Here is a 15,280-nt window from a genome sequence, read left to right as displayed (position 1 = left end):
TGCAGCCAATCTTATTGTGCTGTTGGTTTAGTTTTCTTGTTTTACTTAAGACTCCAACTCAGTTTTGAAATGTTATCTTGTAAGACTCCGCATCAGAAAGAAGTATGTGTATTCAGACAATGTTAGTTGTTACCCTACCGATTACATTTCAGAGGGTATGCCAAGAATATTTACAGGGCATTGCAGGAGTCCTGTCTTTTAAAAATAATTTTAGGCACACGTTAATAAAATTTAAATAGATTGCAGGCTGTCAGAAAACAGTATAAATTTTGTTTATGATTCAGTTACTTTAAGGTACTTACATTAAAGAAACTCATTTAACCCCTGACTGAAGAGCATTAAGAGGGGAGGGAAGCCCTCCAAAGAGCTCCCACTGCCCTTTGCTCTCCTGATAATCTTAAATTACTACAATTTAATTGCAACTTCAAGGCTTTGAGCATGAGCTGCTTCTCTGTGGCTGAGAAAGGGTTTGAGAGCCTAGCTAGATTTGCACAGGTGGTATTTTTGTTTTGCAAAAAAATGTTTTTGCTAAGGGCTTTTTCTTTTCCTTTCTTATCCTGTTAGGTGTCATACTCCTTTTATAGAATTCAGTCATAGTAAATGCCATTTTTGCTAAGCCAGCTTTTTTTTTTTTTCTTCTGTTATTTGGACCTCAAGTGTGTAAAGGTCTCAAGCAAGTAGAGGTTTGTTTTCTAAAGAAAATAACCTTATGAGAGGCATCTGCTGAATAGACATGAGCCAACATATACTTTTACTATTTGCAGGGGATTTTTTTTTTTTTTCTTCAGTTGATGGTAGTAATCCCACCAGGTGATCAAACACTGAATTTCTGAATCAAGCCAGTAAGCCAAATAAGTTTGCATTTGGGCCCGTGTATTTTCTAAATGATCTTTCTTGTGACTGGTTACACTGGTCCCTAGTCCACTTGGCCATACGCGTGCTATCCAAGGAGCCATCTTAAACCGATTTTTAAAAAGATTTCTCTTCCATGGTACCCGGATGAATTAAGGTTAGAGGTGCCAAAAGCTGGAACATCGGCAGGCCATGAGAGGAGGTGAATTCCTGAAATGGGAAAACCTGGCCAACTATGGGATATCTTATGCATGACGGTTGTTGTCCCCACCCCGGGACCTACATAGTTTATTTCCATGTGCATGCGACGATGTGGTTAATGGAAATTAAGCAGATTTGGCTTGTGTCGCCAAAGCTAAAAATAAATGTTGTAAGGAGTGTTTGATTTCAAGACGTGTTTTGGTTTTTCATCCTATAGATAATGTTCTTGCAGTTATGGCTATGAGGCTGGTATTCTGGAAAGAGGAAGTACAGTGGGGTGAAGTACATGGCAGCCGGGAAAGACAATTAGACAGTGTTCTTTGTTTCCTTAATAAATTATTCTTATTAATTACAGTCAGTTTGTGCTAAGGCATTTTTCGGGTTGTAGTTAGAAGCCAGCTCCCATTTAGAAGAAGGTTGTGCCAAAAGCTGTATCCTCTGCCTTGCGCTGTTTTACCCAGTCAGGAGATCTATTGACCAAATTAGCCGTGGATGTCTCTGCAAGGCTTGTTTTTCTTTTTGAAATCCCCTGATGTCAGTTTTTAATACATGCCCTTCCTTGTGCACAACAGGTGTTTGTTTGGGAGTTATTTTATGGGATTTAAAGTGAGAAAAACATTTCCTACCTAGCCAGCCCCTGGGAGAGAGCACACTGCCTGACAGAAAGACTCCTGGTACCTGAGCATTGTGGATGGGTTTTTCCTTAGGACTCTCCATGAGCTGAGTTGTGTTGTTTTCAAAAAGTGGGGGAGGGGGCTCACTTTAGTGCCTTGATATTTGCAATTAAATTGTAGTAATTCAAGATTACTGGGAAAGTGCAAAGGGCAGTGGGGACTTTTTAGTGGCCTTCTCTTGATGCTTAAAGCTGCTCAGTCATGGGGTTAAATTAGTTTCTTCAATCTGAGTACTTAAAGTAACTAAATCGTAAACAAAATTTATATTAGATCCTGACAACTAATAATCTATTTAAATTACATTAAAGTATCTAGGCAAAAATTTAATTAAAGACAGAAGTACTGTCAAGCCCTGTAAATATCTTGACAGGTCTACTCAAATGGAACTGATATCACGAAATATTTACATATGTCTGGTGTGTTCGCGAACATCTCGGCAGTGCCTGTGTGAAGCTAATTGCGCTTTCTTTCCAAATCACATTTTTAATAAAAGAGTTTTTTTTTTTTTTAAAAAGGAACATGAATACATACAAAATTGTGTTCAAGTGTTCTGTGTACTATTTAGTTCTCTCTCCTTAGGAGCACTCTGATGGGTATATTTCCTCCAACTGCTGCTAATTCAGACAAGCAGCTGAAATGGAGGGATCACTGACTAGACAATTTATGTCATTCTCTTTTATTTCACCAGTGTGTAGATATCAGCGCTTAGTGTGTTATGGGACAATTTACTGAGGGGGGGAAATGGGGATAAGCCTGGCATTATTAGGTTTCTGTTTAAATTAATTGAATAGAATAGATTTACTTAGGACAGGACAGATCTTTCTCCTGATTTTTATATTTGGATTCATATTTATTGATTAGTTGTAAGTCAGGTGGACATCTGTATTTTGCCAGATTACCTGATTTTGGCTAATATAGTGATCAGCTTTATTTACCAAGACAGTGAATAATATTTCTAGCATCAGACTCAAAAACTGAATTCCTGAGGTTTCTTTTTCTCCCCTTCCAGCTCTGCATTTGAGTCATAATGTGATTTTCTCTGCTCCAGGTTTCCTGCCTGTGAATTAGGGGTAGTATTTTAAGGTATGTTCTTTGACCTCCATGATCGAATGGCACAGGTGCTGTGTTATTACTCAGATCCTTTAAGATGTTCTTGTTGTTATCAGGACACTGACTACAGTTCTTTGGGGGTGGGGGGGGGGAGGGAGGATGTGGCATGTGTTTTGATTGTCCCAGAGCCTCCCCTGAGTTGGTGATGCCTGATCAGAGGTGTTGGCAGCCTCCTCTCCTGGGGACAGGTGAGCACAGGGATGGAACACAGATGCTCATGTGTGAAGTGGGAGGAAGTTGCATTTGGTCCTAATTCATCACGTCTCAAAGGGACCTGCCTCCAGGTCATTGTGTGTGTTTGTATGTGTGTCGGAGCATTTATTAAAATAGAGCTTCTCGTATTGGAATTTGTGCTGACTGATGTGAGAATGCACTTGAAACGAACTTCCCCTGGTAATTCTGAAGGCCACAAACCGGAGACCCGTGGACCGAGTGATTTATGCTGCTAGAGATTCTGGAACTGAAGTCTTTATCTCCATTTGGATTTTACTGATTAAATTTTTGTTTCATTGTGAGGCCTGTATTACTTTTAATGTGTTTGGATTTCGATTAAGAATCAAAACTGGTGTTCTTTAAGTATGTACGAACATTGGAATCTCAGCGGAGCTTGGGTTGCAGACCGAGATGTAGCTGCACTGTTCCTGGATGTGCCGTATCTGGGGTGGGACCAGGGTTTGCGTTTTTAAACAGCTCTCCACGTGATTCTCATACCCACCAAAGTTGGAGAACGGGTCTCCTCTGGGGACAAAAGCCAACAATTCTTCTGAAGGCTTTACCTTAACTGTTTGGACCCCACAAAACCTGAGGGGTGTAAAAGGCTCCCTTTTCAGAGTCAAACACCAAAACCAACATAGATGCTCAGGGGAACAGAGGCAGAACAAGAGCACCAGAGTTCCACAAAGTGGTAGGAACGACCTGGAACATCGGTGGTTTTCACCGAGGACCCGCCATTTCCTTTTGCGTTATGCCTTTTTCGCATCCATGTTTCCAATGGCCCCTGTCACGTTGTAGCTACCAATGAGTGTCAGATGGCTTTCTGAAGTTTTTTTCTTGTGTGTATTTCATCTTAATTTTAAAACCCAAACTGTTTCCTCATTAGAGTAATTGTGTTGGCACAAGTGTCTTGATTTCCCCAGCCATCTTGGGACATCCTTTCTCATTGTACGTGATGGGGTCTTCAGGAATATTGATGGAAGTACGTCATCCAGTGATGCCACGCAAATCTAGCAGAATCCTAAGAAGAATGCATCCTACGAGATTATGAGATGAAGGAAGATAAAATGCTAAGATAGATTGTTTAAATATTCAGGGCTTCAGCTAAAGATCTAACCACTAAGATCAAAAGAGTTATTTAAATAAAAATTGTACAGACATTTTTTTTTGTTTTCTCTGTATTAGTAACGGTGCCTTTTGACGTTACCCAGTAAAGTGTTTATCTGAGATGCCCTCCCCTAAATTTAAAAAAATTAAAAAAAATACAAAAAGATTGCGTTTGACTTTGGGTATAGCTTGATTTTAGTAGATACCAAAAAGTTGGCAACTGTTTTTATGTTTAGAACTTGACAGTTGCTTTTGCTCTAGGTTCAGGTGGCACTTGGAATATTGCTGTCGTACAAAGTTCTTTTATTTCTGTTTAATCCTGAAGTACTTAAAAAAAAAAAAAACACCTCTGGTGGGTCAAGTTTTTCAACTAGCTGTCTCTCCCCTTGAATAAAGAATTTCTATAAAAGATAAAAAAAATGGAACTGATAGAAAAAATAGAAGGTGCCGTAGAAGGATACACGTAGTGGTATCACCACTGTCACTGGTCGATGAGCTCTTCAGCGTGATGTTAACTCCGCCTTGTTTGTGGAAAGGATGTTAATCATTTCATTAAGAAAGGTTAAATAATTAACTGATTTATCATTAGGGAATCAGTGACAGACCCTTTTTAGTGATGCCTGGTAGAAATTTTCTAATACAGACTCTGCTGCATTTAATTATCTGGAGAGAAGCTAGCTGGACCTTGAGAGGATGGGCATGGGGCGGCTCTAGAGAGTATCGTTGTTTTGTGCGACTGTACACCATTTTAGAGAAGCTAGTGTGCGGAAATAGAAAACGGTTCAGTTTCGGATTTTCCTTTATGGCCTTCGTCAGGCATGTTGTTGCAGACCTGCTGTTGTGCATGCCTTCTCTGGGTTTAGGAAGGGTTCAACCGCTTAAATATGCTCGTGTTATTTTCTAAATAATGGCTTTTGTGCAGTATGATGCATGTTGACAGTAAATGCACAGTCGTAACTTTGGTAAGCTTACAACAAATTCTTATACCTGTAGGAGCAAGCCATCGTCCTTGCCACTGACTGGGGGGCTTCTCCTGTTTGTCTCTCGCTGTCTTATGGCAACTGCTACACAAGGTTTAAATATTCCAGGAAGGGGGTGGGGGATGGGATGTGAGGGGGAATATATTCCCCATCTGGCAAAAATTTACCCTTCTCTTATACCCTTTTGTCCCCAGATCATACACAAGGTGTGTTTCCAGCTTATTCTTCCTGTGCATATATTCACATCAACTCAAAATTCAAAAGATACTTCAAGAGAGGTCAGATGTCTGTATTCGTTTTTGTTTCTGTTAGGAAGCAGGGCAGTCACTTTGAGTGGAAAGATCATCTCTGTGTCAGAGATGACTTTGCCATAGCGGAGTACCGAGGTAGAACAATTCTTGAGGGAAGCAGTGAGAGGCACTTTGGAAAATACCGAAAATGGGTTTTGTATCGGGATGCAGCATTTAGTGTTGTAACAAGTGCCCGATTGTGGAATAAAATGCGATGTGATGGCCTCAAGCACTTTGATCTTTGAGTTGAGAATAACTTCTGATGAGAGAAATCTGGCAGATATTTACAAAGCTCTTTGTCTTAAAACTGTGTGCTTACATCTTTCCATTTTTATTATGAAATACACGACACCAAAAAGGTATAATTTAAAGGATAAGTCAGTGAGCACCCATGTACCTGCGGCTCATGCTTAGAAAGAACACATTTCTCAACCAGGTTGAAGAGGCTCTTGGCATATCTGCCCTAATCCTACCTCTGTCCTTGTCGTCTGGAGGTGACCTCTGCTCTCAGCTGGCTGGTTTTCATCCCCTGGATTTCTTTATGTCTTTAATACATATGCATCTATTCCCCCAAATATAGAGTTTTCTTGTTCATGTTCAAGATTTATCTTGAGGGGTTCTGCTGTGTGTGTGCTTTAGTAACTTGCTTTTTTGTTATTGTTCAGTAGAGTTGGTGAAATTCATCCGTGTGGATACATGTAGCTGTAGTTTATTCATTCTCCCATTTGAGCCTTTTGAAGTGCTGAATATTATTCGAGACGAGTTCTTTACATTTGGATCCCAGCCGCATTCTGCAGTATTACATGTTGAAATTTAGGATTAATGTGAAACTATCAGTCCTGACTCAGACTTCATAATTCGTTCATTTACGACTGTTTTTTATTTTTTATTTTTTTTTGGGGGGGGGAGGCTTTAAAATCAATACCAGGGAATTTGATTTAAAAAAAAAATAATGTATCAAGTGGTTGATCTCTTACATTTAAGGGAAAAAAAAAAAAAAAAAAAAAAAAACCAGGCGAGGCATTCATCTGAAGGAGCCTAGCCATTTTCTCATTCTTATTTAAAGACTTGGCTTAGAACTTAACAGTTACATATGCAGGGTAGCAAGTTAAAAAGCGATGTTTAATTAACAGGCGCTTTATACTTCTGTATCCTTGTTATGATATAGCACCTTGTTCTTCAGTGTAGAAAGTGATTTCTGCATATTTTAAAGGACTGGCATCTTTATGGTAAGAAAGCCATATAAATAAAGATATACTCAGATGAAAATCGGAACATGTTTTTAAAATAGTGTGTGTCTACTTTCAGCTCTGTTATCAAACTTGCTGCATAAGCCGGAGTTGATGCTCTGTGATTATGCTAATGACCAAAGGAATCGATGATGCGCGACTAGATGAAATCAGTGATCAGTGGTAGAACCAGAGAGAGTTATCAGTTTTTTTGTCATTAAATATTAGTGATAAATAATACACTGTTCATTTTGAGTAGCTAGAACATATTTAATTCTGATGTACAGAGTTTCGATTTAGTCAGGCTTATTGCTGAGTAAAATGATAATCTTTTGTAATTTGAGGGGAAAGATAGAAGGCATTTGTGTCAGCGTGGCTAAGTGATTTGGGTCATAGAAATGTTTACCTAGACTGGCCAGGGAAGGTTGGAAAAACTTTTTCTTTCCTCCTAGACAACTTGGATATCTGTGCTGACGTTTTATTAGGAATATCACATACTCAATAAACAGCATAAGTGACCAGAGATGTTAAACAAAATGAGTCTAAAGGTAGATTGTGTTTCCCTAAAGAGTAGAGGTAAAATATAACAAAGGGGAATGTTTGGACAACGCTCTTTTTAGAGGCGGGTGTGTGTTAAACGGGGACCATTAGAGTCAGTGTTACTATTAAACAATGGCTTTAATTAAAAAAAAAAATGTTTTTTTGAGTTTCTCATAACAAAGTTATACTTGGTAATGGTTTATTTAAAGAGAAGTAATACTTGTAACAGAGCATCTTTTTCTAGGTTCCTGAAATCTTGTGGGAAAACATTGACACTGCCTTCTTTGTTGCAAAGGGGTTTCTAAAGCCGTTCTCCCTCAAAGACATTCCTTCCTGGGCAGAGTTGAGCAGGTGTCTTACTACTCTACAACAGTACCAAGGTGACATGAGAGAAAACAAAGGAATAATTAGCTGCGGTTTATAGGACATAAAGAAAGAGTGATTGAAGGCTATAAAAGAAAGAAATCAGATCGAAGGCCGCTATGATGTTATTTTGTAAAAACGCATTGACGAAATGATCTCTTGAAAGCGACTCCCACCCTGGATTGCGCCGACCGTCGTCTGCCATTTTCCTGTCTGCTGTCCTGTCCGTCCACGTTGGCTCTTATCAGCAGTACCAACTGCTCTTCGAGCAGCGGCCTTCCCTGTGGTAAGGCAGGCCAATTGGGTCAATTTTTGTGATCTGGCAGATGTCCACTGGGAGCTCAGATCAGGCCAGGCTCATTTTTATGTGTGTCCAAAGCCAAGATTTCAACTTGGTGAAAGGCTGTGGAATTTATTTCCCAAAGTGCTGCCCAAACTCTGTTCTTCTTTTCTTCAACTGCCTCCTTGGGCTGAGATGATTGCTTAATACTCTTAATTATGCTGGATCCCTCTGTGTTTTTGAACACCTGTGCGTAATTCAGATCATGGGTGGTCACAGAGCCTGGCTCACTAAACAGCTTCTCTTTCAGAGTGGGAAAATCCCAAGGAGCCTGACCATGCACCGTGTGTCGGGGGGCTGAGAAGAGATTTAAAGAGGATGGAACGTTTCTCTTGAATTTCCATTTTGCCCTGTAAAAGGTCCTCAGTCTCACGTCGGGGAGAGTGTTAGGATGAATATGTCAGAAATGGCATTTAAAAAAAACTCTTATTCATTGCTGGTGGGAAGGCCTAATAGTTACAGCCACTTTGGAAGACAGTTTGATGGTTTCTTATAAAACTAAACATACTCAGGGCACCTGAGTGGCCCAGGCAGTGAAGCGTCCAACTTTGGCTCAGGTCATGATTTCGAGGTTTGCGAGTTTGAGCCCCGTGTCGGGCTCTGTGCTGACAGCTCAGAGCTTGGAGCCTGCTTTGGATTCCATGTCTGTCTCTCCCTCTCTCAGCCCCTCCCCGTTTGCGTGCTCTCTCTCAAAAATAAATAAACGTTAAAAAAAATTAAAACTAAACATACTCTTTCCATACTATCTTGCCGTGGCCCTGCTTGGTGTTTACCCAAGGGAGTTGAAAACTTATGTCCACAGAAAGCCCTGCACACAAATGTTTATAGCAGCTTTCTTCACGATTGCCAAAAGTAGGAAGCAACTAAGATATCCTTCAGTATGGGGACAGATAAATAACAACTGTGGTACATCTAGACAATGGAATATCGTTCAGCACTAAGAAAAAGTGAGCTGTAGGGGCACCTGGGTGACTCTTGATCTTGTGTGTGTGTGACTCTTGATCTTGGGGCCATGGGTTCGAGCCCCACATTGGGCGTAGAGATTACTTAAAAGAAGAAAAAGTGAGCTGTCAAATCAGAAAAAAAAAAAAAACAAAAACATGGAGGAACCTTAAGGGCATGTCACGGGGTGAAAGACATTCTGCAAAAGGCGAAATTGTAGAGACAGGAAAAAGAATAGTGGTTGCCAGGGGTGGGAGAGAGAAGGATAAATAGAGCACAGAGGATTCTTGGGGTGGTGAAATATTGTCTATGACTCTATAGTGGTGGATACATGTCATCATACATTTGTCCAGACCTCCAGAATGTACCACACCAGGAGTCAGCCATGCTGTTGTAGTGTAAACTGTGGACTCTGGGTGGTTATGACGTGTCATTGCAGATTTGTCATTTGTAACCAGTGTCCCACTCTGGTGAGGGATGCTGGCAGTTGGAGAGACCGTGCATGTGTGGGGCCAGGAGGGTTATGGGAGCTCTCTGTACCTTCCCCTTGATTTTCCTCTAACCCTTAAACTGCTCTAAAAAAGTAAGTCTTAAAAAAAATTCCCGGGTTGGGGTGCCTGGGTGGATCCATTGGTTGAGTGTCAGACTCTTGATTTTGACTCAGGTGGTGATCTCATGGTTCATGGGTGCGAGCCCCGTGTCAGGCTCTATGCTGACAGTGTGGAGCCTACTTGGGATTCTCTCTCTCCCCCTCACCCACTGGTGCACACTCTTTCTCCCTCTCTCCCCCCACTTCTCAAAATAAATAAACTTAAAAAAATTCCTGCGTTGCAAGTGATCCATAACCCTTCTCCATATCCGTATTCTAAAATCTCTATCTAGTTGTTTATCTGCTTTACCTGTGCCAAATGAGCATCAGAGTTTCTTGTGAGGACAGTGAAGTAGGCTGGGGCCAATTTGTTTTTGAGACAGCGTTTTAGTGTGGGAACTTCTTGGGCTGCCCTTAACCCCCCCGAGTGGGATCCTGTGAGAGCTATAGAGTCCTCATTGATGACCTGATCTGAGCCACCCCTTGTCTGTCAGGAGACTGTGGTTCATAGAGGGGACGTGACTCTTGTCCAGTGAGATAGCCCCTTGGATCAAATCCTGCCTGGCCACCTGCAGTAATCTCCCTATCTACATTTATACACACGTTTATGTATATGTGATTGTGTGTATCTATTGTGTGTGTGTTTGTGTGTATGTATATTTTAAAAAAACATTACAGATAATACTGCACATATATATATATATATATATTTTTTTTTTTTTTACAAGGATTTATCCTACTCTGTATCAAGAACATTTTTTCTGTATCAGTCTCTATACGATTGTTAGTAACTATTTGCTCTCAGGTGTACACGCGTATATTTTCTTCCTCTGCAAAGAAACCCTTTGGGAAGATAGCACTGTAAGGACCATATTGTCTCTTTGATGTTTGTAGTGTACTTGGGATCGAGGCTACAGTAGACGTCTGGAGCTGTAAGGTTATAACATACGTGTGTTATACCATCGTGTGTATGTACTGATGTGTGTTTGTGTTCAGGAGGTGTACATTTTATTGTGAATAAAATAGGATAGGTTGCGGATCTAGAACTGTGTTTCAGGTGAGTGGTTCAGATCTCTACAAACCTTTGAGGTTAGAATGCACCTGTCCCATCACTCGTCCATTTAACCCACTAGTGACATCTGTGTCTTTGCCATGGGGTTCTGACATTCACACCGGGCACATTTTGCTTTGGAGGTTGGAACATGTGTTAGGAATGAGGTGAAGAAATTCTTGGTATGTGCATTAAATAATACATTTTTGAGAATCTAGGACATCCCAGACAGGTCACATAGAGTGTAAATAGCCCATGAAACAAGTTATTTGTTAAAACAACAACAACAACAACAACAACAACAAAAACCACAAAAAACAAAAAACGGTAGAAGTAAGTAAGTCTGTGTTATGAGACTTTTGAAAATTCAAAGAATAAACAGAATGTGGGAGCTGACCGGCTGTTCATTTGTGGGGCCTTGTTAAATATTAAGAATTTGAGGATAGTGATGGCAGAGCCTTAAACCAAGTTCGGGGCATTCCCATGCCCGGGTCCCGGTGTGGCTGCCCTTGTCACACACCCGTGAAGCAGGCCCTGCTGGGGTTGGCTTCTCACACCAAGATTTCCTCCCCTGCAAAACAGGAAGACCCGGCTGGGACAGGCATGGCTGGCTGAGGCCCTCCTGTGCCACTCGTGCTCCGCAATCTTGACTTCCTCTGCATTACTGAATCCAGATGGAGCTCAGGTTTTTGTTTTTGTTTTTGTCGCAAGTTTTTATTCACATTCCAGTAAGTTAACTTATAGCGTGATAGTGGTTTCAGGGGGCTCAGGTTTTAAAGCACGTTCCTCTCCTTGGGCTGTGAGATCCGCTGAGTGTCAAAGAATGGCCATCTTCTGGAGTAAGTGTTTTCTGCGGGCAGTTTGCAACATTCTGTGCGGGAAGCTAATCCTGTTCTTGCTTGCTCGTTCTTTTATTCTTCTACAGCCCTTTCCCCAGGATCTTGCCACTTTGACTGTACCTTCTGTCCGTGTCACCTTCCTTGTCCTTCATTGTCACCTGCACTTGGCTTCATTCTGCAAGGGGCCTGCTAGGCCTAGAATCTGAAGGCAGCCTCAGAAAAGAGCTTCTCCTCTTCCTCCTTTGATCCCAAACTGTAATTATTAAAGAAGCAGTTTTATCTTGAGGGGCCCTGGTTGGTTTCCTGCCTACAGGAATGGCCGGCTAACCAGGCCCACGCCGTGGAGGTGTGGTTGGCCCAAGCTGCACCAAATGCAACAATAATGGGATGTTCTGCCTCTGCTCTGGGCACTTGTGGCACCCTCATTGATGAGGATGAGCTTCTGTAAGACGGTTCAAGTCCAGTCGACTCTGAAGAAAGTGACGGGACTTTGTAGTAGTACCCTGTTTTCGAATTGTAACATAACTGGATGATCCTTGGGCCAGGCAGTTTTTGTTGTCTCCACAGACACGCACTGATTCTTTTCGCTTCTGTAGCTCCCACGTGCCAAGCGAGTGGTGGAGTCTTTGAGTCTTTGACTTTGGTGGAGTCTTCGTGGCGGCGATGCTGCCCGGTGTTCAGACTGATGGGAGGCACGAAGGAGCACGTGTCTGCAAAGCGCTTAACAGAGCTTCTGGCTTGTCACAAACACTTGGCTTTTGGTGACTTTATTATTAACAAGAACAAGGTCTGTTGCTGGATTTCTGTGTTTTGGGGACAAGGTCTTGGAAGGGCGAGCCCTGTTTTCTCTTCAGAATGTGTGATGGCGAAGTTGGGAGCCCTCCATCACCTCTCCTCTGCTTTCCTGCTCCGTCCGCCTTCCCCCGTGTGTTTCTCCCCTCGGCCTCTTCCCTCCTTCCCGCTTTGTCCGGCACGGTAACTCTTCCTGACGTGAGGGTGTGCCACAGTTTTGGGGGCACTCCGAATGTCTGCTGGTGGTCTTTTTGGCTGACAGGCCATCTCTGGGGGCCCAGAGAGGTGTGGGCATGTTTTCTGGGGAGGGGTCTGATGAGTCTCTCAGGAGCACCCCTGAGGCCAGACTGGAGGGGGCGCTCTTCCCGACTCCGGAAGCTTGAGATTGCTGGGAGCAGGTTGGCACCGGTGTCTGCCCACCACTGCCTTCAAGCATCCGTGGAGGACTTGGTGCCTTTTCTGCAGAGAAGAGCTCTAACTGGCCCCCTCCCGCTCCCCCAGCTGTGCTACTGAAACTCAGTTCCAGCGTGTGATCCCCTGTCGGGCTGTGCTCCCTCAGTGTCAGGCTGTGAACACCAGAGCGTTCCTCTCCAGCTCTTCGCCAGATTGCCCATTGAATTGCCTTTTTTCACAACTACCTTAATCGTCCACTATGGGGACAGGAAATGATACTGCAGTTGGGTCAAACGTTAGGCCGCACCAGGGTTTTCTCTAGTCAGGTTTGGGATTTGAATGTGTTTACGGAGTCTGTCTGTATTATTTTTCCCTGGCTGGGCGTCTGGTGTTTAGTTCCTAGGGGAATGAGAATGCTGCTCAGGATGGCTCACCGTTTGCAAGCCAGTTAATTAACTTGTGATCCGTGCACGGTTTTCGCTGTCTCTATCTCCCCACCCTGGCAGGGCAGTTGGAGAATGAACGGGCAGTGCACTTAGCAGGTTGAGAAGAGGGACCGCACGCCTGAAAGCGGGAATGGCCCTTGGTGATGAGGACCCATGTTAGGTGCGCCATTCGCCATCCAGGTAGCTCCATCTGGGCTGAGTGTATGTGGAATGAATTGCTCAGAGTTTATAACAGCCTCCATTCTGGCTGTTGAGAGGCCATGGATATTCATGTACCTGCATATTTGTCGGTGATGATACATAACGGGTAGAGAATTTAGTTCTTTCAGTGGCCATCATGGAAGGAACACATGGGAAGTTCCCCATTTTTTGACCTCCTCACTCATTTGTTCATTTATTGACCCAGCATTACTCCCAGGTCAGGAGCCATTACTTCCTGACGCCCCTCTTTCCCCCCAGCTTCATTTTGGACCTTCTCAGTTAGGTGTTCCAATTCAACAACGTTCGGACATCCGAATGGCATTGTTCACAGGGATCTTTGTCAACCAGCCTATGACATTCATCTAGTTCCACCTTTTGTTTACTAAATATATGGCCGCCCAGAAGCAAATGACTCATCTGTACGCTTAGTTACCATTTCTGTAACAAATACGGCTTTCGGTTACATTTTGACTACCAGCACTGTACTAGGTAGTATACCAAGTATAAGCAGCCGCCTTTTCTTTCTAGCCTGAGTACTTAATTAAGACCTGACAGATTGATTTTTCCATTAGGCCAGAAGGCAGGTGTCGTCTTGAGCAATTCTTGATTTGAATTTCCTATTAAGAGTCTGTTTAGCGTTCCCCTCCCCCACCAAATATGTGTATTTGATGAAGACTGTCTTCTACACAGTGAATTGTATGCAATGAATTGGGAGGAACCAAAGTAAAATATTGTAATAATTTCTTTTTAAAAAGGTACTGATATGGAATTGCTTTGATGCCTGCTATATTCTTGGTGTCTCCAGGGAAAGCTGCCTTTTAAGTAATGTTGAGTGGCAGTCTGAGGTTCATAAAGCTGTCATTTCTCATCTTTTTTTTTTTTTTTTTTTTTTTTTTTTTTACCCCTGATGCTCTCTATCTGGGACAGAGTGACAGAGACAATGGTGTCCACAGCCCCTGACCCCTTGGTGGATGATTTGATTTCTTTCCTTCCCTTTTTTCCATGTTCATTCTCCCAAAACGGCACAGAACTAACTTCCCGAAAGGACTGTTTACCCACTTATTAAAATACAAATTTCTACTTACAAATTAAAACTCTGTAGAAGCCAGTCAACTGTAGCGATAAAGAGTTTCATTAATGCCAAGGACGCCATCTAGGCAAGGGACACCAGTTCAGGGTGTCCCAAATTCTCATACAGTGCAGTCGTGGGTGTCAGACACATTGTGTCTTGATTAAAGTCAGGGATTCTGGAATTCTGCAAACTTGAGTTTAAAAAAGCTTTTTCAAAACTTGAGTGACTTAAAGCCTATTAACCTTTCTAATTTATCTTCATAAGGGTGTGTGTGTGTGTGTGTATGTGTGTGCGCGCGCGAATAGAAGGACATAATGATAGAACTTACTTCATTTGTTCTGTGGATTAGGTAATATAATCCACACAGAATGTGATGCATGGTCTCTGGCCAGTATAGGAAGCAACTTTATACCTGTTAGCTCTTAAGATTATGATTATTCTATGTGTATTGTTTAAAAGTCACATCAAAGGGCTAAGATGTATAAAAGGTGTGAACTTGGCAAAGATCGCTAAAACCCTGAAGGAAGTGTACCTCACAGACGTGGAGGGAATTGGAACCTCAGGTTAATTACCTTGTTGTTGTGTTTTGGGGTTTATGTTGATTGCACTGGTTTTGTCTCTTGACTTTTGAATAAGCTCCTAAAATATGGTTTTGTGGGGTGTTTTTATTTGCTTCTGAAATTGGTGCAGGTGCAGATAACAGGAAACGAAACCTTAGGCAGCCCGAGGGAGCCTCATTCAAATTGTGCCAAGCAGGTATAATATACAAGTGTTATCGCCTTACTGATAATCTGGCATGCTGTGGGTATTCCACGTGCCCTGTGGATTACAGAGAGTGAAGTCATACAGCAGTTTGGCCCCAGCCCCTAGCAAGGAGGAGACAGAGGAGAGCCCTCATTCTTAAAGACAGTGTTAAAGCACAGCTTCGCTTGTCCAAGTGCACAGGATTGCAGTTGTGCTTCTGTCCGTTGGCATTTCACGTTACCTTGGAGGCTACACCTTTGGCGTGCAGCGAAGGTACCTTTGGTGTGTGAATTATTAGCACCACGTCTCTGG

General features: G+C 42.4%; 1 protein-coding gene across 2 annotated transcripts in view; it reads left to right on the top strand.

Annotated features, from left to right (window-relative positions):
- The window catches only part of EIF4E3 (eukaryotic translation initiation factor 4E family member 3), a 225,169-nt gene that overhangs the window by 141,855 nt on the left and 68,034 nt on the right, over positions 1–15,280 (top strand). The window contains exon 8 of one of the 2 annotated variants that reach the window (XM_045493554.1): positions 2,776–10,786. The exons of the other annotated variant lie outside the window; for it this stretch is intronic. The gene's annotated coding sequence lies outside the window, so the exon portion shown is untranslated. Of the gene's footprint in view, positions 1–2,775; positions 10,787–15,280 lie in introns of those variants that run through there. 2 annotated transcript variants of the gene reach the window in all.

This window comes from Leopardus geoffroyi, chromosome A2, assembly GCF_018350155.1.
Source record: "Leopardus geoffroyi isolate Oge1 chromosome A2, O.geoffroyi_Oge1_pat1.0, whole genome shotgun sequence".
NCBI lineage: Eukaryota > Metazoa > Chordata > Mammalia > Carnivora > Felidae > Leopardus > Leopardus geoffroyi.
Note: the sequence above shows the minus strand (reverse complement) of the source record. Positions and strands in the feature narration are given on the sequence as shown.